Raw genomic sequence first — 25,372 nt, 5'->3', positions numbered from 1 at the left:
GGTAACGAACAGCCCATTGTCCTGCAAAGAAGATTAATGAGCACCGGCGACTCCCCCTTCTTATGTCTCGGCACGAAATTATCTGCCGCCCTGTCCCGAAAAACGGATCGCCTTTAGACTATCCAGACCTTCCATGCACTGTCCTCCTTCCGTCGCTACACTTAGCTGTTTGACTTGTAAGTAATTCCATGGCGATGTACTTTCGCATTTAAGTCTTTACTGTGATGTAAGCTACTGACCTGTCCTGCCACAGATTCCGTCTATTTCAAGAAAAAATACAAGTGATTGAAATAGGCCTTGTGCTACACAATAAGCTCATATAAATATATAAATCGTTGTGATTACAGAAATGCACACGAGCTGTTCTTGATAATTCATAATATCTTGGTTCGCTTCTGTCATTCATTCTATCTCCGAACCCGGGGTTGATAAGCGATTTTGTTTATGCGCCAATTTCAGAATTCCAGTTTGTGTGCGAGAGTCGCATCAGACATAGCTGAATTCCAGAAAAAAGATGGGTGGTATCTGGTGTTGCATTTTCTTACGAAGATAATCCTAGCGTTCAATAAATGAAGATACTGCAGGGGTCGTCCATGGTTGGGCTGGAAACACCTAGACTTTCTCAGAGAGAAGACTGAGGACCTGTTTATTTGGTACACATGCCATTTCAGATCACAGCAGACGTTGTCCCCTCATGCAGATTGCGATGTCGGATGCCGTGATGTAGTGAATGTTGAACCTGGACAGCTGGTACGGTAGACCGTCAGACCAGTACGACGCTGGAGTCTTGAGCAACTTCTGCCTCAGGACTATCAATCAGTGCTGCTTGCTGCGCAGCCCTCAAAACTGGATGCAGGACGTCATTATGCTTGTATACGGGCCGCTGATCCTCTCGTAAGGCAGCAAGTGTAAGACCAATTATAGAACAATCTCGCTTTATCATAACTAAAGAATCGAGTGTGAGTAACATTACCGCCGTCGAGCATGCTGATCGAGTGCCCTAGGCTAGCGAGGGTGGAGTATTTCTGTCGTTTAGGATACGATCCGCTCTATGACTACATTCGTAATGAACGAATCGGTTCTGCTTTTCTCGAGTCGTCAGCAGTCTTCAGTTCCGCTACATTTGGCTAGCGAATTTGTTGCACTGTCTTTACTGCTTAGTCAAACAATAGCTAGGCGATGTTGCGGCCTGCCTAGTGTTTCTAGTGTTTCTTACACCTACCTAGTGTTTCTTACTTAACGTTAGGAAGGCAGTTCGATTCGCACTGTTCTAACGATTTTCTGCTGAACTCTATCACAGTCTCGATCAAGAGTGTTGAGGTTGCTGTCCCACTGACCAAGTAACTCTGTTGAAATGTTGATGCTTCCGCGTGGTTTAGCATCACTAGCTATTCGAACTCAGAAAATTTGACTCTCCCGTTGCCTTGCTGATTTTTCGCGTTAAAATATTGCTGGAGCAAATGATCCAGAGAGAGAGGAATTGGAAAAAAATTAATAAACTTATTTATGGCGTTTAGTAGTAAAAGACTTGCTATTTAAGAATACATTAACTAAATTAATCTTTTTAAGATGAGAACTTGCAGATGAGCTCCATTTCTGCTCAAACATTCCTGCAGTCTCTTAGATAAATTGTTTATGGGAGGCATTTCAGTAATTGGTTTTATGAACTTAGCTTTCAGTTCTTCTGTTATAAAAGGTTGGCAACAATATACACTGCTTTCAAGGTTACCGCACAAGAAGAAATTGCATGCTGACCGGTCAGGGGATCTGTAAGGCCATAAAAAGTTACCACTTCTCGAAATTATACGGTCACTGTGTGTGACATTTATCCACCTTGGAGAAGCCAGGCGTTGCCAATGGTGGAAAAGTCTGTAATGTTTTCACCACAGAGATTTCGAACATGCAACAGATCCAATGTGATTTTAGTCCCAGGGTCATTCTCGTCCTCAAAATATTAAGTGCCCATTATGGGAGATGATAACACTGCCACTTCACACTGTTACTTAGTTGCCACGCAGTGGACATTTTACTGTGCACAGCAACGTAATTTTTGTTTATTAACAAATCCATTAAAAGGAAATCGACTTCATCTGAAATCCAGAGTGTGCTGGCATATGCTGGCGCCAGCACACCGTGTGGCATAGAGATTATGAGAGTACCGATAGAGGCCAATGACAAGACTAGCTGGAAACGCTCCGCCACAGCCCTCTCAGCTGCCAGTATTTAGGATTGCCGCCGCAGACTGGCGGGTCCTCCCCCCTCCTGGTTTCCCCTTCCCATTTCTCCCCCCTCCCTTTTCTCCGTTCCCCTACCCTTCACATTGTGGTAGGTCCCCCACTTCGGTGCAGTGATTTTTAAGCTTTTTTGTTGTGGTGTCAGTGTTTCTCCAGTGCCTTGTGCAGTGCTATGTTACATCGCCACCAACAGTGTCGCCAGTGTCATTCATTTGTGTTCTCGCTGTGGTGCTTCTTTGTTTTCACTTTGGTCTACAGTGCTCATTCTCTGCTTGTGTGTATGGCTCTCATCTGCATTTTAATCTACCTTTTATACTCATCTGTTTTTGTTATCTTTATTCACCAATTTTTACCAATCTCATTTATGTATTCTTTTCTCATCTGCTTACGTTTTTTGTAACTCTATTGGCTGAAGAGTGGCGTATTGTGCCACTGCCAGCCTGCCCCATTACAGGGAGTGAAATAATAATAAAGGAAAGAAAAAGACTGGAGGGCCAGTTTAGCCAGTTAGCTCGAGCCTGTTTAGCCAGCGAGTCTGTACGCCGTGGAGTTCCAGCTTGTCACCGTGATGGAGCTGCTGACTTGGCCTCCAGCTCAGTGATGGGCAGCACATAGCATCCTTATAGTGAACATAGCAGACTTCTACTTTAATAGCATTGACGCTACGTGGACTACACAGAAGAGAGCATGTACCACAGCACATGGAAACTTAAGTAGCTCTTCCCTTATGAATTAAGGAGCCAGTATATGATAATTTAATTTTGTGTTATAGAACGAGGATACCAGCCACCAACCAACATCGTCTCCTTGCTTCCCATGGTACAGCTCTACAGAGACAACAAGACTACATAAAAGTGGCTAAAGAGAACTCTCAGATAGAAAAAGAGGCTCTCGCTATTATGTCTGGTGTGACAATATTCCATCACTATTTGTATGGACGCAGGTTCTGTTCAGTGACAGATCACAAGCAGTTGAAACCCCTGTTTCAACCGTTTTCTACACGCATTGCTCAAAAACTGCAACAATGGGCTTTGTTGCTATCGTAGTATCAGTATGAAACTGTGTACAGACCTCTGACAAAGCATGGCAATGCAGACGCCCTACCTCGCCTTCTGAATGGCCCAGACTTTAATTTTGATGCATCTGCCGCATCTTGTTGCCAAATTGATGTGCAGGACTACAGAAAGATGGCACAGGCCACAGAAGCAAACCCTGACCTCGGGATTTTGTTGCATTGTATTAGCATATCTAGGCCTCTTTCATTGAACAGTATCCAGAAAATTGTTTACCAACATTTTGCACGTCAGCATAGCCTTTCAGTTCAACAAGGTGTGATTCTAGTTCAACATGACAGTGGGCAGTCCCATGAGCTTATTCCCAGAGTATTGCAAAATGATGTGTTGCGCTTGATCAGCCAAGGACATTGGGGAATTGTTCGCACTAAACAGTTAGCACACTGGCACTGTACTTGGCAGGGCATGGACACCCACATTGATCAGATGATGTCAGTGCTCGCATGCACTGAGAACCAATCCGCTCCGCCAAAAACAATTGTAGCTTGGCCTAAGACTAAATCGCCATAACCAGAGCATGTAGACTGCACAACACCCACACATGGGAACAGACGCTGCAACTCTTTCTCACCTCCTATCGCTCCCAGTCATGAGACGGACCATCACTGGCGAAACTTCTGCATTGCTGCCGCCCTTGGACGCTGCTGCACTTGCTACATCCACCGCAGCATACGACGCCACCAGTGGTCCGAAAGTACCACTTTGAGCTGCACGATATTGTGAGAGAGGACAAGTTACTCTCTCACCTATTTTCCGCATAGGGAAAATTACTCAACAACCTGACACACGTTGAGCGAGACTCTAGAAAGTTAACGGCCTGAGCAGATGTTGATGGAGCCTGGTAGGGCGCTAAAAGCATGAGGTATTTTTATGGTTCTTATATAATAGAAACGGTATGTTGGAGTTGAAAGCAATTAGTGGCGACCCCATCCCTCAGTAAATCTTTCCGGACAGGCCAACAGCTGTACAGGGCAGACAGGGCAGACCCTCCTAAAGACAGGTCTCCTGCAGAACAATGACGAGCTATCTGCCGTGGCACCAGCAGAAGGTTGGGCTGGGGGCGATGGACTGAAGGAATGTGTGTACGCACTGAAGTCATAAACCGGGCATTGTGTACAGGGTCAGACGTAATAAAAATTCCCAGATTTTCGTGTTTGCCGATAATGCAGATAGGGCTGTGAACCACTCCCATCCACTGCCTTGGTTATATAAGAAACTCCGGCGTCTGAGAAGCGTTTGGAGATAGAATCTTTAATACATCTTAATAACAAGCTCCAAAGCACGGGCGATTTAGATAAAGATCTTCAAGATTATATCTGTTTGCTTGTTGGTGTGGGAAGTGTCATGACTTCGGAAAAAATTATCTTCCTCGAAAATTTAAAGAAAGCCAGTAATTGGGGGTTTCTTTTTCTTTCAGAAATGCAGGTTTCTTAACTCTTGCCCTGTATCGACATGAGTTCGTGCTGTCGTGTGGGAGGGGAGATTTAGCGCCTGTAGAGCCCTGTGATTGGCTCAAGATGGGGTGAAGGCGGTGTCGTTCATGCACTTTGCAGAAAAACGGAATTTTTTCTGGAGAAGTGCGAAGCACTCAGGTGCTCGACTTTGGTCTGGTAGGAGACTTCTGGTCAGTGCTCCAGAATGTGTGGTTGCTACTTGGGATCTGTCCTACGACTGACTCCACTTGTGAGTAGTTTGGACTGGAGGGTCAGTATACCAACTTCAACTTGTCGGACCACTCGTTTGCCGAGGGCACACTTATTCATTTTTGGTTTACCAGTCTTGACGTTTGATATCCTTGTGTGCTCCATCGTATATGTGAGTCAAATTGGTCCTTGGTACAACCAGTGAACAGGTGTGTCACACACTGATATCTACCTGGATTTCAGGGCTCTGGTAGAGAGTAAATTGCGATCCATCTGCCTGATCGTTAGACCATGAGAGTTTTACATGTCTTTCATGGCTGCAATTGATTCATAGGTGCCGCCTCACGCCTCGCCTCCACCACACGTATCTCGCCAGCTGCAAGTTACATCACCACATGAAGCAACCAGGGTAACATACTGCCGCTCTGGCCTTGTCAAGGTGTACAGATCTCAATCGCCACTTGGTCTCAGCTGCACCTATATAGAGAAACTTCTGTACATTTGAACGATCAAAGTCTGCTCAGCATCAGATCAATTCAGATTGCATTATCAACATTTTTTAGAGCCATAGTACTTGACTCCCTTCTGCCGCCCATGATCCTTGTCTGGTAGTTGTTTACAGTATTCAATCAATAACTTGTTTAGCATAATCTACATCTGTTTATTTTTTCTTTTGCAAAATAAGTTTTGTTAGAACTCTTAAACTTCTGCCTACATTGTTAATCCTCTTATAGTCCCTACAGCGTAACCTTGCATTGTGGGGACCCAGCCAGGATCTCGGATTGATGGAACCTTCTGTGACCATCAGATCGCACTGCCTAGTGCAATCATTGAATGTGACGTGCCTTGCCCAGATTTTTGAATTGGTGGTACCTTCTGTTTTTGTCAGATCTTAGATTGTGTTGTCTCATGAAGTTTCTGTTTTGGACGTTTAATGTGGTGCACTGTGTAGAGGTGATTCATGTTGCTAGCGCCTAGACAAAATACTGTTATTTAGTTATTGTATGTAGGTTTTTTTGATGTGGTTGTGACTTCTGTGTCACTTGATTGTTTGTTTCAGATGCCGAACGGCGTTGTGCTGATTTGTTGTGACAGATTCAGATTTTCGTTTGTGAGTATAGACAAGTGTACTGTTATTTGAATTCGTTGTCAGGAACTAAGAATCAGTAGCTCATAGGAGCGTAATTTAGAGTAGAAACTGCGTGGTAGAGTAATGTGTAGTGTTTAAATTATTTGTGTCAGAATTAGAGGGCATGCTTACAAGGAGCTAGGAACATTTGTTACAGGGTATCGGAAGTAATCGTAAAATTATGAAGAATGTACCAACCAGTCACGGAAACATAATTTATTTATCTTGTTGCAAACCGATTTCGACTGATATCAGTCATAATCGGTGCATTTTTCTAACCGATACGTGCCATAAGTAGAAGTACTGTCCTTAGCAGATTTCTATCATGATCTATAGTCCTAGGTGTGAGGTGTATTAAAGATTCTATCTCAAACGTTTCTCAGACACCAGAGTTTCTTATACAACCGAGGCGGCCGATGGAAGTGGTTCGCAGTCCTATTTGCAGTATTGGCGAACATGAAAACTTGTGAATTATTATTACGCGTGTCTCTGCACATAATGCCCGGTTTATGACTCCACTGTGTAGACACATTCCTTCAGTCCATCGCCCCCAGCCCAACCTTCCAATGTTGTCACTGCCGGTAGCTCATCATTGTTCTTTAGGAGGGTCTGCCCTGTCTGACCTGTACATCTGTTGGCTTGTCCGGCAAGATTTACTGAGGAATGGGTTCGTCACCTATTGCTTTCAACTCCCAACATGCTGCTTCCACGAGCTAAGAGCCATAAAACTACCAGAGCATTTGACTTACTTCTGCCACCCAGGATCATTGTCCATTGTGTTCTTAAACCACCTGTTAGTTGTTTACGGTATTCAATCAATAACTTATTTTGCACAATTTATGTCCATCTTTTTTTTCTTTTGAAAAATAAATGTAGTTAGATCTCTAAAACGTCTGCCTATATTCTCAATCATTTATATAGTTCTCACAGGGTTACCTTTCACTCGTTCTTTTCAGGTTTATGGGAACTGTGGGTGCTAAGAAAGAGGCTTAATCCAGGAACGCATTGACTGATATATGTACTTAATTGCAGGTCATGATGATTTGCAGTGGCACCACCAGAACGTGATTTTGCTACTTTTGTTCCCCCAGATTCATGGGTTCATGGGACTGAGCGGCCTTAGCAGCCCCCACCCCCCTCTGGTGCCTCCAGGGTACCAGATGGATGATGCGCCATTGCCCCTGCCGTCCCTGCTCGCTGAACCCATTGACCTAGCCCGACATCAACCTCGCTATCACCGTCATCGTCACAGCAGACGCCCTCAAGCCTTGATGTGTGCCCTGGCAGCAGTTCTCCAGACGATGTTTCTGTTGCCTCACAAGCCAGATGACAGGATATGGTTGGCAGTCTGCCATCCTCCACAAGCTCGGCTCCTGGCGCCTCACAACATCCAGTGTCCTTCCTCCCTCCCCATTTTCGTTCACAGACTCACTACACGACAATGGTGTGGCACTTCAGGGGGGGGGGGGGGGGAGTGTGTGCTGGCATACGCTGGCGCCAGCACACCATGTAGCATCGAGATTACGATGGTATCGACGGAGGCCAACGACAAGACTTGCTGGAAATGTACCACCAACACCCACTCAGCTGCCAATATTTAGGATTGCCGCAGCAGACTGGAGGTCCAGTTTATCCAGTTGTATTGTGTAATGTGTGTGTACTGAAACTGGGTCGTAGGAAGGATGGAGTGGCTTCATCCCACTGTAGCCCTCAGTGGTTCACAACCCCACAACAGGCCAGCAATCCTCCCACTCTGCCGTCACCCTACCCTAAAACTAAGGTTATTGTTGTTATCGTGCGGTTCGGCGCCCAATGGAGGCCCCCCTCCCCAGGGTTATTGTGGTTATTGTGCGGTTCGGCGCGCAATGGAGCCCCCTCCACCCCCCCCCCCCCCCCCCGAGAATGTCTCATACCAGACGAGTGTAAGCCCAGATCTTGGCGTGGTACTTATGGTGTACATATACATGGACAAGTGTTTACGCAGCAATCGACGACATCGTGTAAGTGAGGTGGAATATGGAGACACAGCCTACATTCGCCGAGGTAGATGGAAAACCGCCTTAAAAACCATCCACTGACTGTCCGGCACACCGGACCTCGACATTGATCTGCTGGACGGATTCGTGTCTGGGATGGGCACCCGTTCACCCTCAGGAAGCAGCACATTAGACAGCACGGCTAGCCAGGCAGGCCTTAGCCAGTTACTTCGAGCCTTGATTAGCCAGTTAGTACGAGTCTGTAAGCTGTGGAGTTCCTGCGTGCCACCGCGATGGAGCCTCAGACTTATCCTCTAGCAGGAGGCACATAGCAACCTTATAGTGAACATAGTGGACTCCTATTTTAACAGCATTGGGGCTCCATGAACTATACGGAAGAGAGCTTGTATCACAACACATGGAAACTTAAGTCAAGTAGCTCTTTCCGTATGAGTACAGAACCAAGTTATTAATTGCGTGCAGTTTGTGTTATAGAACGAGGATACCAGCCGCCAACTAATATCCTCTCCTTGCTTACCATGGTACAGCTCTACAGAACAATCAGACGGCGTAAAAGCGGCTGAAGAGAATGCACAGAGGTTGTTAATAAACTCATTGACGCCGTTTACCTTTCAAATCATTCGTTCACGGAATATTCATAGCATTAGGGGAGCGTAGGTTTTCAGTTCCTGGACGATCCACAATTTCTGCGGATTGTGTTTATAGTTTTAGTAATCTTGAATTATGCAACTCTAAAGATGATGCGTGACGACGGATTGAACGACTTGGGTTCCTTACACAACATCTCGAACAGCTTCGACATTAGAATGAGATTTTCACTTTGCAGCGGAGTGTGCGCTGATATGAAACTTCCTAGCAGATTAAAACTGTGTGGCCGACCAAGACTCGAACTCGGGACCTTTGCCTTTCGCGGGCAAGTGCTCTACCAACTGAGCTACCGAAGCACGACTCACGGCCGGTACTCACAGCTTTACTTCTGCCAGTACCTCGTCTCCTACCTTCCAAACTTTACAGAAGCTCTCCTGCGAACCTTGCAGAACTAGCACTCCTGAAAGAAAGGATATTGCGGAGACATGGCTTAGCCACAGCCTGGGGGATGTTTCCAGAATGAGATTTTCACTCTGCAGCGGGGTGTGCGCTGATATGAAACTTCCTGGCAGATTAAAACTGTGTGCCCGACCGAGACTCGAACTCGGTACCTTTGCCTTTCGCGGGCAAGTGCTCTACCTACTGAGCTACCGAAGCACGACTCACGGCCGGTACTCACAGCTTTACTTCTGCCAGTACCTCGTCTCCTAAGTTCTAAGTTCTAGGGGACTTATGACCACAGCGGTTGAGTCCCATAGTGCTCAGAGCCATTTGAACCATTTAATTCTACTATAGCTTGCTATTTTTCTTATTTTATCCTCTTTTTCCCTTCACTATTTCATCTCTCAAGGCTACTCAGTCGTTTTCCGTGTGTTTCTTGCCATTCTTTCCGTTGTGACCCAGTGGCCACTATGGAACTGTCAACAACCTCTGGTTTTTTCAACGTGTACAGGCCTCATCTCCTTACTTTGCTATCTTGCCGCAATTTGTTAAGTTAATCTGCAGCCCATTACCAATAAATTGAGGTAAGCGTCCTCACTGCCACTTGGAAATGTTTTGTAGTTTAAAGTCTGCTTTCTAGAACCCTATTTTAGCATTACATAATGTATTTGAAACCTTCCAGTGTATGCAGATGTATTTCACGTGTAAAACTTTCCTATGTGGTTCTAAAACCAAGATACAACCATGATTAAAACATGCTCTATGCAAAATACAACCAGACGTCCGCCTCTTTCATTCCTATTCCACAAACCACACTCTATTACTATTTCTCCATCTTGTCGTTTCCCTTCTGTCGAATTAAAGTCATTCATTATAATTAAATTTTCACCTCCTTTAATCGTTTAAACAATTTCTTTTTCCCACTCATATTTTCTTCCCATCTCTTCACAAACTACGGAACAATTGGTGTATAAATTTGTTCTACTGCGATATGTTTTGGCTCCGTGTTTATCTCAGCTGCTATAACGCGCTGACTGTGATATCCGCAGTAGCTTACCCGCATTCCTATTTTGTTATTCGTCATTACACCTACCACACACTACACATATTCCAATATGTGACGATACCATATACTGAAATCTTGAAAAGCCTTGTCCTTCCTGTCACTGCACTTCAGTAATTCTCCCTATATCTTACTTCCAAATTTCCATTCTCCTTTTTAAATTCTGCAGCGTGTTTAGTACTCCGTGCTCCGACCCATAGAAAGTCAATTTTGTTCCTCCCGATGGTAACCTGATTTGTCCACGCACAGGCATATGAATTGATGACTATTTTACATCAGGTATATTTTGTCTAGGATGATGCTATCATCATGAGACCGTAAACTGTAGTTGTATGACATCGAAATGTATAACGGCTACAGCTTTCCCCTGCTTTTCGCTGTTTACAGTACCAACATAGCAATGCCATGTTGGCTAATGTTACATTTACAGATCAGTCTGTAGACTGGTGCCACAGCAACTACTGAAAAGCTACTACAGCTATTAACGAACCACATAACCAACTTTGATTCCATCAGGAAACGTGGTGCACAGTGACCGTAGACTACAAGGAAGGATAGGCAATACTCAATAATCAATTGGTACTTTAAATGTTTCAGAACTTGAGCAGAGTAAGATTGTTGTAGCACTAAACAAAATCATTACACTTGAGTCCAGTAGAACCACTTCTATTGAAGAAGAAATAATGGTAGGCAATATTAACAGGAAGCTTAATGATGAAGATGTTATCGTTGCGAGGACAGATAAAGGCACTCGCTGGCTATAGTAGGGAGGAGTGAATACGTCCCTAATACTGAAAAGTTTTTTGATGAAAACAGTACCACAAGAATAGATAGAGATCTAACAGCAGAAACTCATAAAAGCTGAATGAGAAGATAAGAACTGGTAAAGAAATGTTTTCGCCCAGACAACTACAACAACTCAAAAGTAACGAGCCCGCACACTCCTACACTTAGGACGCGGATTAAGGTCCGCAATGATTCGTTTCCCATAAGACCAGTGGTCGATGGAAGTGACGGTCCGTTCAGTAAAGTCGCTAGGGAATGTCTTAATTTCTTAAAGAAACATTAGCACTTCATTTGGAAACTTTCAACCAAAAATAGTTACTAATTACACAAATTGCAGAAGGTATGAAATTTGTATCCATAGATGTAATAGAACGTGATGGGAATGTGCCGATTTCCAGTACTATTGGAATTATTAAGGAAAATGTGTGCGATTAGTGTAGGTTGTCGAAAGACGAGATTAACGAACTCATTGACTTGTTGTCGCTAGTCTCAAAGTACAATTACTTTGAGTTTAATGGAGAGATGTATCTTCAAAATGATGGGCTTAACGTTGGAATCTCCGTATTCGGCTTACTGGCCGACATATTTATCAACTATCTTGAAAACAAGCTTTTCAAAGAAAATTCAGATCTAGCAGTAGAGGTAGTGTATTACTTTAGGTTCGTTGACGACACATGGCTGCTGGTTAATGACAAAGAAGACGTAATTTATATAATCGGCGCCAGGTTCAATGGACTAAATAAAAAAAAATGAAGTTCACCTGCGAAGTGGAAACCAATGGTTCCATCAGCTACTTGGAGTTAAACATCAGGAATGATATCTGTAAGCATGACTTCGGAATTTTAGAATAAGTACTTACACTGATATTATTATTGACTTCCATTCAAATCATCCAAATCAGCATAAGAATGTATTCTTTTATTTTCCTATGTCTGTCTTCTTAAGCTCCCCCTCTCTACAGCTGAACATGAAAAGAGAATTAGGCACTATTCAAAACATAGCCAGGCGGAATAGCTGCCCACGTAATTACGTAGGCAAAGTTTACAAAATATTGTAAGAAGTTAACAAAACGTAAGAGAAATCGTAGGTACAACAAAATGGAAGATGCAGATGGAAAATGCATTTACTTGCCGTACTATGGCACCTTTAGCAAAAAATAGCACCAGCTTTCAAAAAACAAAACTTAAATCTTTCCTTCTGGACCACAAACAGCCTTGGGCGTATTTTGGCTAATGGGTTTGATAAAAGGAATATACACAATGAATCAGGTTTGTACAGAAAAGTGTGTCCAGACTGCGACGCCTTTTACGTGGGAGCGACAGGTAGAGGACTTGAGATCGCGTCTCGTGAGCACATAGCTTTGGACAGGCGAAATATAGTTCAGAGATCAAACTTTGCTGCCAACCTGGTTGAGAGTGGACGCACCATACCCTCTCTGAGATCGATTGGCAGGCTACTGCTCAAGGCTGAGAAAAGCAGATTCCTTGACCTCGTAGGTGACTTGGAGATATACTGCCATCTGAGATCATTCGCCGTCTACCTGCTCAATGACAAGGTGTTTGTGAATAATTGCCGATTCTGAGAGCTCTTTGACGATCTCCTGCTTCATGGCAAAAGCTGTCCCCACCCAGGAAGGAACTGAGATGTGAATTTCAGCCTGTCTTTAAGAAGACAACACTTGGCACGAATGTATATGAGAACATAATTCATTATTATCAGAGGATCATTTTGTCTTCAATCTTGTTGGTAATGTCCAATGTTATATCTATTTTACCACCAAACAAGTAAATCACTATTGAATTTTAGCCTAAAGGATAGATATAATTGCAGTTTGATTTATCGTCCATCTGCAAACAGCGTAAAGCAGTTGCAACTACACAATACGTTTACTTCAACAGAGGGCGTTTGTATGTATTGCTAATTGTGCTTGGTTTAATGAGCCTTGTCATTTTAATCTTCATTATTTTAATATGATGTTAACAGATCTTCATAAAATTGTTTGTAAAATTTTATTTCTTTTATTTTAAATATTTAGTGGATCACATAATCACTTGGTTTTAGCTGCTTGCCAATTTCAGTTAGGAATGCAATTGTATTTTATCAAGATGATTTTCATCAAAATCTATTTTATTTGTTAATCTTTATTTGCAAAGTGTACAATAATTTGTATGAGATAGTTATGTGAACCTATTAATAATCATTTGCATAGGTTTCGATAGATAGCTTCGCCAATAGCATACGAGAAAGTAAGTTATAATTTGACATATCTTGAATATGTCAAAGTGATATGCAAATATGCTTTTTCATTTTAGGTATTATATAAGAACGGATTTTTAAATTACTATATTGAAACAACTGTGTCAGCTATTTCGTAACATAGAGGGCGTCACGTGCACTACATGACGTAATGTAAGGCTGTTGTACTTGCGGTAAGGAAATGCCTATACACCTGTAAGAAAATATGGTGACATGAACTGCCGTGAGTCTGTTGAGATGTAACGAAAATGGTATGTTTATTAGAGTGGACTGATGCTACTGGATATTATGGTGTTTACTTATTGTTGTGTGTAATGTAAATTAATTTTGATTCTGAGATTTTTTCCTTGTATTTTAGCACTGAAGGTGGTTATTTATAGCCGAAATCTAGATTTGGAAGAACAATAAAAGCTAACGGGAAAGCCACTGACTGCTGTGTGAATCTCCTTTCTCAACGAACGACGTGTTTGTCTGGCCTCCTCGCTGATACCCTTCAGTTGTGGTTCCAGCTATGGTACGGTTATATGTATCGTAGATGCACGCAAGGAAACGCACCTTGACGAGGTTCATGGTTCGAAGGGATAAAAGGGAAGGAGAGGAGGGGGACAGAGACCACTTGCAAACATTGACATTCTTTTCATATCTTTGGGCCACTGGCATGTAACACTGTTTGATATTTCCGGCATTTGACGGTATAAACTCCTTTATTTCATGTTATCGCCGTGATTTCAGCATTAAGCTATCATCAAGCACAAATGAATTCGGTATAATTAGATTTTTCGCTTGTAATTAGACTTCACTTAACAGACTCCACTTATACTCAACATTGTTGTACTTGATAATGGCTTTGAGCCGAAATCATGATAGCCATATCAAATGAAGAAGTTTGTACAGTCAAATGGCGTAAATATCATTCAGACATACGTTGTGAACAATAACAGCCCCAGAGTAGATGATTACCATTCTCCCAAGTTTACTTGAACCTCTGTCGATTCCGATCCACTTAAGAACATACCGCTGTCAACTTAATGTTATGTGTTGGCTACTTGCCAATATTAGCATGGCCAAGTACAGTGGTTGCTGCGACTGTCGTGTCGGAAACACTAGACCGTAGACAGCACATTGACAACTCGCAGCCCGCCCGCCTTGGAGCACCTGACGCCGCCTAACGGTGGGGGAGATTTGCGCCTCCGGAAGACGGCCTCGTAATGCGTTTAGGCTGCTTTAATTTGCAGTTTGGGCTCATTCCGGTAGCTTAGGCGCATAAATTGCGTGGGGGAATACAACTCTCCGGGCAATCAGGTTGCGTCGTTATCCGCTTTGCCGAGGACTCTCTGCGGTTGCTACATTTCGCTGCCTTCGCGAATATGCCATCAGTCTTCCTAAATTATATATCTCCTGTGTGACAGGCACATATAGCGTGGCAGTACGAAATTTGTGAATTTGTGTTATGAGGTGTATCGGGACCCGATTTCAGTGATTTCTACAATGTATTATAAATAATATCCACAATTGTATAATTTACTATCTATATATACCTTAAATCACGAACTCGCGGAATTAGGGTTGCCAAGTTCAAAAACTGAAAAAGCGGCGTAGTTAGCCGAACACTTTTCCCTAAATGGTGGACTACCAATTGTAAAAAGAAATAGAGTCAGATGGATATTTTCAGTCGTTTATTAATTTTCTGTTGCAGTCAGCTTTTTGCGAAATCTCCCTTAAATGTGTTTAAACTAAAATGAATTTTGAGAATTATGATACCAACCGAGTTCTCTGTATTTTTAATTGCTTCTTCCTAACATAGTCTCACGTCAAAATGAATATTATGTTTTGCATTAAACAAAAGAAGCAATTATCTAATCTTCTGGGACCGAAAGCGAGAAGATATTCAATACCTTTGATCATTTTAAATACACTTGCAAGGAAAATACGATAATACGCAGATAAGTATAAATATTTGTCACTGGAACCCACTTTTTCTCGGAAATCGTTTTGTGCAACTCTTAACGGTATAATTTTAAATTACACAGCAAAACGAAATATCGAAATTAGTTACGTGTTAATATTTCTTATTGGAATCCACTTTCTCTTGGATATCATTCCATGCTACTTTGCCGGCCGGAGGAGCCGCGTGGTTCTAGGAACTTCAGTCTGGAACAGCGCGACCGCTATAGTCGCAGGTTCGAATCCTGCCTCGGGCATGGATGTGTGTGATGTCCTTAGGTTAGTTAGATTTAAGTATTTCTAAGTTCTAGGGGACTGATGACCACAGGTGTTAAGTCCCATTGTGCTCAGTGCCATATTGCTCAGAGCCATGCTACTCTTGACAGCATAGTGTTAAACTACACAGCTATATAGTCTTTGGGATTGTATGTGTTTCCAATGTTTTGCGTTCCTTTGTCCATTGTACGATTGTGAAAGAGAACACCAATTCGACGTCCGCTTAATGGCCTGGGATTTAAAAGTAATATTGTGTCAGTTTGAGTAATTCATAATAAAATTCTTCATTATCTTATGATGTTAAATAAGCTATCACCGTCTCGTATGGACATTGTGGGTTGGCATCGACATATCGGCACATTCTTCTTTGCCTCATAGAAGATTGTAACATAGTGTGTTACTCTCGTTCGGCCTGCGAAGAAAAACATAAGAACAGCATTGTATCGTTCATCTATATATCCTTATGTAATTTCCACTTATTACTCCTCATACTTGTTCCTTGTACTTACGTCATTAGCAACGGACCTTCGTTGTACGTTCTCTGCTTTATCAAAAAATGTATAACAATAGCCTCACAGGACGGACTTGTATATACTTGGCCGCACACTATCGAAAGACGAACATATTCGGTTGAAGCCTGACACCTGACAAACATATGAGGGACACTACAATAACAACAATATTGTTTAACAGTGGGATCGTTAATAAATAATTACTATAGTTCACGTCACAGACAATAAGAGAAAAGGAGGAAATTTACCTTGATTTTTAATCAGTTCGCTTAGTATCATACAACAATGTGATATACGCATGTTGTCATCTGAAATAGACAAGGCAAGTAAAGGTGTTTCAGGGTAGACAGTGGTGAGAAATTCGACACGTTGCGCCACTTCTAATTTAGCATTGAAGTAAATCAGGCCGTTGCAGAAAGCCAGATACAGTTAGTGTCACTTGTTATCATAGCTTAGAGGACAGCGCACGAGACGGTTCGGCCTTCGGCTCGGATTAGATCCTTACCACCGTCCCAAGACCCAATTTCGTGTAGCCCTCCTGTTCGACTTCCGGAAACCAACCGAACAAATACGGCCACATCCGTCTCTGGCGGGCCGCTTAAATAGGGCGCGCAATGGCATGAGTGGCTGACTTCAATGATACCTAACTCGGAAACTGAGTAACGTATCGAGTTTGATCTTAACACTTATCTCTCAGCGTAATCTACCCGTTGACAGCCTTATAAGCGTTCAGAGTGTTTCTGACTACCTCCTGTATTAGGCCTATAATACGTAATTTATGAGCAAGGTTAGAACTGCGTCCTACTCGTGCCATTGCTAATGCCTGAATAAGTGCAGACAGAGGACTAAAACTCTAACGTCGTGATAGGCAAATGATCACGAAACTTGTTCAGCGATGTGAAACAAAAAAAATAATAAAAAAATTAAAAAAAAATAAAAAGAATAAAAAAAGTAAATAAATAAAAAACTGTAGCAGCTTCTTTGTTGCGAAGATTTGTCACCGAATGAAATGCCTTAATGCACGAGATAAATAGTAAATTATGCCTTAGATATTACAGGATTTTCAAGTGTAGACGGATCAAGTCAGTTGGTGTAATTATGGGTAATGAAATGAGATTTTATAACTAGTAGACATGCGATGTTATTTGTGCAACAAAACAGAATCCTAGGCCCGGCGCACGCGCGGCTTCGAGGTCAGAGCGTTAACTGCGGCTTTATATTCTCATGTAGTGACTATCACCTATCCTCAGGTTGGGGGTTTGGCGTTGTATCAACGTCCGGTTGCTTAATACGCAGCACAAGGTCGGAGCAGTCGACTTAAGGGACATGTGAAAAGTGCACTTCTGATGGTCAGACGGTGACGCGATTCTAGTGTGTTGACCCCCGTACCCCCTCTATACCCAGAATAAATTACTCGGGGGAGTGAATGAATCAGATAAGTGTCGCAGTAGAGTGGAAACAGTAACTTTAGGAGAGGAATAAGTAGTAGATACAAAGTGAACATGCAGTCCACACACTACATACGTAGTGCCCCTGGCCATTACACTTATTACTTGCGGCAGGCAATCTTACCGAGTCCCGTAAGAGTCTGCGACGAGTAATGAGTGTAATGAGCAGGGGGACTACGAATGTAGTGTGTGGACATTAAGGTGGGAATGTGGGTTCAAAATGGTTCAAATGGCTCTGAGCACTATGGGACTAAACTGCTGAGGTCATTAGTCCCCTAGAACTTAGAACTAGTTAAACCTAACTAACCTAAGGACATCACAAACATCCATGCCCGAGGCAGGATTCGAACCTGCGACCGTAGCGGTCTTGCGGTTCCAGACTGCAGCGCCTTTAACCGCACGGCCACTTCGGCCGGCCGGGAATGTGGGTCTCACGGGGAACGTGCAAGGGTCAAATCTCTGCAGTCGCATTCTCCTCTGTGCCCTCGGTGGCTCAGTCAGATAGAGGGTCTGCCATGTAAGTAGGAGATCCCGGGTACGAATCCCGGTCGCGGCATACATTTTCAACTGTCCCCCTTGATGTGTATCAACGCCTGTCGACAACATAGTGTCTTGATTTAATTATTATTTCATTCTACTGCCCGAAAGAACAGATACCATCTTCATACATTCAAATAAGTTTTCCTTAAAACACATTAAGCTAAAGTGAGATTTTCGCTTTTAATAAAACTAAAATCCATTTCTTTCGCGTTCCCCGTAGGGTAAGGTATTGCAACTTTTCTGTGACCTCGTTGCCGACGATTTGCAAATTCATTTTCTTTCCTAAATAGGTATTGTTGTTATAAGTGGCATTGAATAGGGCTATCCTGTTTAAATTACGAGTGGAGGTAGAGATATCGGCTATCGTCAGCTATTCCTGTCATTAATGCTAAGCAAAGCTGGTGATATTAAATTACAATATTAGTTAAGATCAACCTATAACTAAACTTACCACAAATGAACGTTCTACTAGGCTTATGAAACAATATCTACACGCTGAAAAAAGAAAAAAAAGAAAAACGACGCAGTAGAAACGATTTATCCGACATGCACGGAAATCACTAGATGGGATGTACGTGTACAGAAAACAAGTGATTACAATTTCAGGAACTTTGGATCATTCGTTCAAGAGAAAGAGCTTCAGAAACTGAGCGAACACGTTGATCCACATCCGTAAGCAGTTACTAATCTTGGGAATGATCGATAGCGTTGTTGCATGACCTTCTGAGGGATATCATGCCAAATTCTGTCCAATTGGAGCGTTAATTCGACAAAATCCGCAACTTGTTTGAAGGCACTCACCCTACTGTTCCAAACGTCCGGAATTGGGGGAGATATACAGCGGTCTTGCTGGCCAACCTATGGTTTGGGGAGCACGAAGACAAGCGTACGAATGTCGCGCCATGTGCATGCGCGCGTAATCTTGCTTAAATGTAAGCCCAGGATTGCTTCCCATGAAGAGGATCACAACGAGATGAAGAATATCATCGACGTACCGCTGTGTTGTGAGGATACTTCGGAGGCCTACCAAGAGGGTCCTGGAATGCAAAGAAGTGCCCCCCCCCCCCCCCCCCCCACATCATCACTACTGGTTGTCGTGCTGTATAGCGGGCGATAGTCAGGTTCGTAGCACAGCGCTGTCCGTGACGCCCCCAGACACGTCTACGGTCTGGAATACCAACCACACTACTGCTCACCCCTTTCAGAAGTAGGTAGAGAGTGGTTGCTTTCTAGACAGTACGTGATAAGTGTACCAACTTTGGTTGAAATTCATCTATTGTTTTAGGAGGACATATGGAACATGCACATATACGTAGACTTTCATAACATCCATAGATTTCCAATATTTGTACACATACACTACGCCATCAAAAGTATCATGACACTTTGCTGAAAAGTTCGTGGCGCCCTCCATCGCTAATGCTGGAATTCAGTATGGTGTTGGCATACCCTTAGCGTTGATTACAGCTTCCACTCTCACAGGCATACGCTCAATCAGGTGCTGGAAGGTTTCTTGGGGAATGGCAGCCCTTTCTTCACGGAGTGCTGCACTGAGGAGAGGTATCGATATCAGTCGGTGAGGCCTGGCACGAGGTCGGCGTTCCAAAACATCCCAAAGGTGTTCTACAGGATTCGGGTCAGGACTCTGTGGAGGCCACTCCATTACAGGGATGTTATTGTTGTCTAACCACTCCGCGACAGGCCGGGTTCTCGACTGTGTTGAAAGATGCAATCGCCATCCCTGAATTGCTCTTCAACAGTGGGAAGCAAGAAGGTGCTTAAAAAATCAAAGTAAGCCTGTGCTGTGATAGTGCCACACAAAACAACAAGGGGTGAAGCCCCCTCCATGAAAAACACGACCACACGACAACACCACCGCCTCTGAATTTTGCTGTTGGCACTACACACGCAGTCAGATGACGTTCACCGGGTATTCGCCATACCCACGCCCTGCCATCGGATTGCCACATTGTGTACCGTGATTCGTCACTCCACACAACGTTTTTCCACTGTTCAATCGTCTAATGTTAAAGCTCCTTACACTAAGCGAGGCGTCGTTAGGCATTACCGGCGTGATGTGTGGCTTATGAGCAGCCAGCCGCTCGACCATGAAATCCAAGTTTTCTCATCTCCCGCCTAACCGTCATAGTACTTGCAGTCGATCCTGATGCAGTTTGGAATTCGTGTGTGATGGTCTGGATAGATGTCTGCCTATTGCACTTTACGACCCTCTTCAACTGTCGGCGGTCTCTGTCAGTCAACAGACGAGGTCGGCCTGTACGCTTTTGTGCTGTATGTGTCCTTTCACCTTTCCACTTCACTATTACATCGGAAATAGTGGACCTAGGGATGTTTAGGAGTATCGCGTACAAGTGTATGACACAAGTGACACCCAATCAGCTGACCACGTTCGAAGTCCGTGAGTTCCGCGGAGCGCCCATTCTGCTCTCTGGCTCTGAGCACTATGCGACTTAACTTCTGAGGTCATCAGTCGCCTAGAACTTAGAACTAATTAAACCTAACTAACCTAAGGACATCACACACAACCATGCCCGGGGCAGGATTCGAACCTGCGACCGTAGCGGTCACGCGGTTCCAGACTGAAGCGCCTTTAACCGCACGGCCACACCGGCCGGCCTTCTGCTCTCTCACTATGTCTAATGACTAATGAGGTTAGGTTGCTGATATGGAGTACCTGGCAGTAGGTGGCAGCACAATACACCTAATATGACAATCATGTGTTTTTGGGGGTGTCCGGACACTTTCGATCACATACTGTGTATTGAGTGTATCTGTTGTGAACTTCGGTCTGCAGTTTCGAATTTACTCAACTCATTGTTTATGTCGTATTATCACCCGAAGCACAGTTATACAATATCGCACGTTTATTCAGTGACATACGTAAATTCTGTCTGCAAGTGTATCGCGAATAGAGTTAGCAGCAAGGAAGTAATGAATTTTCATGCCTAGTACGACAGATTTATACCATGGACAGTGAAAGTGAGATATAATGTGTTTTCATTTCATAATCTTGTGGGGGGGGGGGGGGCCTTCAGGAAGAAAATGTTTGGTACCGGTCTGAGATTATGTGTCACGTTTGTAGTATATGACTAAGTGATCTCATTCTGAAAGTGGATTGATAAGTCTGGGTAATTGCATATTGTGGGCTACACGTCTTTCTCACCAACACCTCACGCCTTTCGTAGGTAGGTGGTTATTATACATACAGCGCTTGTTTCCAGACACTAAGTAATGCGTTTACTAAGTTAGGTTCAAATTTTCCAGTAGATTAAAAAGAGAAGTGGGACTTACATACATTCCTATGGGCCTAGGTGGCAAAATTCGTGGCACAGCGATAACCACATTCACAGATGGCCGTAGAATCGCGTACACTAGATGTAAAAGGGCAGTGGATTAATGGAGCTGTCATTTATATTCAGGTCATTTATGTGGCAAGGTTTTTAACGTGATTATGGCCACAAGATGAAAATTAACTGACTCTGAACGCGAAATGGTAGTTGAAGTTAGAAGCATGTGACATTCCATTTAGGAAATCGTTAGGAAATTCAATATTCCGAGATCCACAGTGTCAAGAGTGTACCGACAACATCAAATTACAGGCATTATCTCTCAGCATGGAAAATGCAGTGGCCGATAACGTTCACTGAGCGAGCAAGAGCTGCGACATAGATGCAGAGTTGTCAGTGTTAACTGATAAGCAGCACTGCGTGAAATAACAGCAGAAATCAATGTGGGACGTGCGACGAACGTTTCCATTAGGACAGCGCGCCGAAATATGACGTTAAACGGCTATGGCAGCAGACGAGCGACCCGAGGGGCTTATCTAATAGCACAACATAGCCGCAGCGCCACTCCTCGTCTCTTGACCATTATCAGTTGGACCCTAGACGACTGGAAAACCGTGGCCTGGCCAGATGAATCCCAATTTCAGTTGGTAAGAGCTGATGGTAGGGTTCAAGTGAGGCCCAGGCACTGTTGTCATCAAGGTACTGTGCAACCTGGTAGTGGTTCCATAATGATGTGGGCTGTGTTTGCATGGAATAGACTGGGTTCTCCGGCCCAGCTGAACCGATCATTTGTTGGGCTACTTGGAAACCATTTGCAGCCATTCATAGCCTTCATTATTATGGAAGACAATGCGCCATGACACCGGGCCACAATTGTTCATAACTTGTATGAAATACATCGTGAACAATTAGAGCGAATGATTTGGCGACCCAGATCGCCCAACATGAACTCCATCGAACAGTTATGTGGCATAATCGAGATTTTGGTCCGTGCGTAACACTCAGCATCGGCAGTACTTCCGCAGTTGTGAACGGCTTTAGAGGCAGCATTACTCAATATTTCTGCAAGGGACATCCAACGATTTGTTAACTCCGTTCCACGATGAGATGCTGCACTATGCCGGGCGAAAGGAGGCTCGACTCATTATTAGGTGTCAAATGGTTCAAATGGCTCTGAGCACTATGGGACTTAACTTCTGAGGTCATCAGTCGCCTAGAACTTAGAACTAATTAAGCCTAACTAACCTAAGGACATCACACACATCCATGCCCGAGGCAAGATTCGAACCTGCGACCGTAGCGGTCGCTGGGTTCCAGACTGTAGCGCCTAGAGCCGCACGGCCACTCCGGCCGGCTTATGAGGTATCCCAAAACTTTTGTTTCCGAAAATAAGATCCTTCTGTGTTATCTAGGATAAAGGATCTAAATGCTTCCTCTCGAACGGTGTAAAGTTTCTATATTATGAGAAGTAGCAGTTTCGTTTGTAATATTTCAAACGAAGCGTGTATTTCCTGTGCATTTTTTGTAGAGAACACTCTCCGAATGCCAAGTTTATATTGTTGTCACGTGGCCAGTCCGGGCTATCCAGCACCTCCTTGTCGAGCTCTGGTAGAACCGGATGAGTTGTCGTGCTTATTCTGCTGTGGGGGTTATATTTCGGAATGAAATTGCTGGACCTTGTAATATGTCGAGAGAGGTAATATCTGGCTCTGCATTTGCATGCACTAATATTACATGGGACGGAACGTCGTGTTTAGGGAGCGTTTACAGTTTAACCATTTTCAACAAGGCAATTTGTTCAGGACATCGTGGATTTAGTCTCTTCATCGTGTGCATGAACTCAGGAAATCAGGGCATCGCTCTTCAATCCTGTCTTTTTAAAGTACTGAAGGCAAGAGGAAGTTTTGTCAGAAGTCTTAACGTGGTGAGCTTTCTGCTTTATGTCCAAATTACATTTATTGTTAACAACAATCATCCTCAATGTAGGCATGTTCACATTTTCTAATTCCGTTCGTATTAGACGTTCATGGTTAATATCTACAAAATCACGACAGTTTTCGTGTTATTCTGTTTTGAGCCTTCACATGCATCCCACTTGCCTACTCAAAGGTTTTTAAGTACGATTTTATGGACACGTATTGCAGCTTGCGTGATCCGATTATAAGTGAGTGATTTAATAACGCTTGCCTTACTTGCACTGCACCCAGCGAATATTATTTATGTAACAGCGAAAGTAGTGTGTTTTCCTGCAGCTCATCTTGTTAGGTATGATTTTAATCAGGATAGGCATGCACTGCTCTATAGCATATTACTCTTGAGGCCTGATTCAGATACTGTTCAGTGCGTTGAGGGGACAGTGATAGTTTGTTCGTTTAGCACAGCTTCAGATATCCTCAGTTACAGCACATACTTATCCAGTATGTCCATCAGTTTCAGCTGTTAGAACGAACGTCCTATACTATCCGGAGTAATATGTTAAAAAAATTGTGTGATGTTCTATGCCGACACCAGCTGATAGATTCATTATGTATTCAGTGATAAGTTCACTCATGATGCAAGAATTTTGCACATGTATGTATGTAGACTTAGGTTTGTTTAATATCCATACCGAAGTTGTACAGTTAACAGATTGACTAAATGTTCTGTATTCAGGGTGTCCCACATAAATACAAATGCAGGGTGTCCCATATGAAAACGGCACGTCTGACGCCTGACATTGAAGTAACAATGAAGTAACTAAAAAAGAGTAGATAATAGTAACGTTAAAAACATGTAGTTGCCTGTTTATAAGTGATGCTGGGAGTGGTGGTCTGGGCATCCAGGCATCGCTGACTTCCTGTGACAACGGTACTGGAAACACGCTATACTTTTGCAAACGTGATAGTCTTAATTTCTCTAGTAACGTTCCGTTTGAGACCGTGTATCGTGCGAGGATTGTCAGCATGCACTTTGCCTTTTACTATGCCCCATAAATAAAAATCACAGCGTGTAAAGTCCGGAGAACTTGGGGGCCAGAGATCTATACTGACAAGTCTGTCTTCAGGGAACAAGTTGTGGCCCATACTTTGGTTGGATGTGTGAGTGATTGCTTTATATTGGAATGCAGTTTCTCTGCATTGGTTTATTGTGCTTAGCAAATGTGAAATATCTATAGATATATGGCACTGTTTAAGGTGAAATTGAAAAATATAGGGTCAGTAATGTGTGTGACGGACAACCCACACCAGACACCTCATCACTGAAGCTACGATGGCAAGACGACGCGGCCTTACGGAGGCCGAGGTTCTCTACTATCTGGAGAACGTTTAACCAACGCAAACGAGTGATGAATCCAGAAGTGAGACGAAAGTGTCGGCGGACTACAACTCAGTTCCAGTGGAAACTGCTGACTCAAATGAATCTAAATAAAATGAGCATCAAGCAGAATCTAGTCCATCTGATGATCACCCACTTCTTGCACGCCGTAAGTATGAACCATTCTAAATTTCTGAACCAATAAGCGCCCAATGCACTGTAAGCTTTCTTTCTTTTATCACTTACGTGTCGGATTTACAGATTACACGCAAGGGCGTAGACGTCCCTCCCAACGACGAGCCGAACATGACTGCAATGCAGGACGGGGCCTTCGACAAAGGACCAAGACGGTGGGGTGGAGGAGCTATTTGTTAGCCACCTGATGGACTCGGTAAGCCACTGATAAATAAATCTTCATTCAAAACTCAAACGCAACATCACTTATTGTAATTACCTTGGTCAAATTGCACAATGGCCCGTCTTTCCCAGTCACTGTAGTGGCCGAGCGGTTCTAGGTGTTTCAGTCTGGAACCGCGCGACCGCTACGGTCGCAGGTTTGAATCCTGCCTCGGGCATGAATGTGTGTGATGTCCTTTGGTTTAAGTAGTTCTAAGTTCTAGGGGACTGATGACCTCAGATGTTAAATTCCATAGTGCTCAGAGCCATTTGAACCATTTTTTTTTGCCGTCATCCCCTATCTCTCACCAGTTACAAAGAATTTTGACATACGATTCAATTTCCAGCTGACAGTGGTGATGTCCAGATGCTGCTGACGACTCACAAGACGGCGATGGCATGACGGTCGAAGCAGTTGACGAAGCGACGACAGGTGACGTGGCA

This window comes from Schistocerca americana, chromosome 6 (genome assembly GCF_021461395.2).
Source record: "Schistocerca americana isolate TAMUIC-IGC-003095 chromosome 6, iqSchAmer2.1, whole genome shotgun sequence".
NCBI lineage: Eukaryota > Metazoa > Arthropoda > Insecta > Orthoptera > Acrididae > Schistocerca > Schistocerca americana.
The sequence above is the reverse complement of the archived record's forward strand: the minus strand, read 5'-3'. Positions refer to the sequence as shown.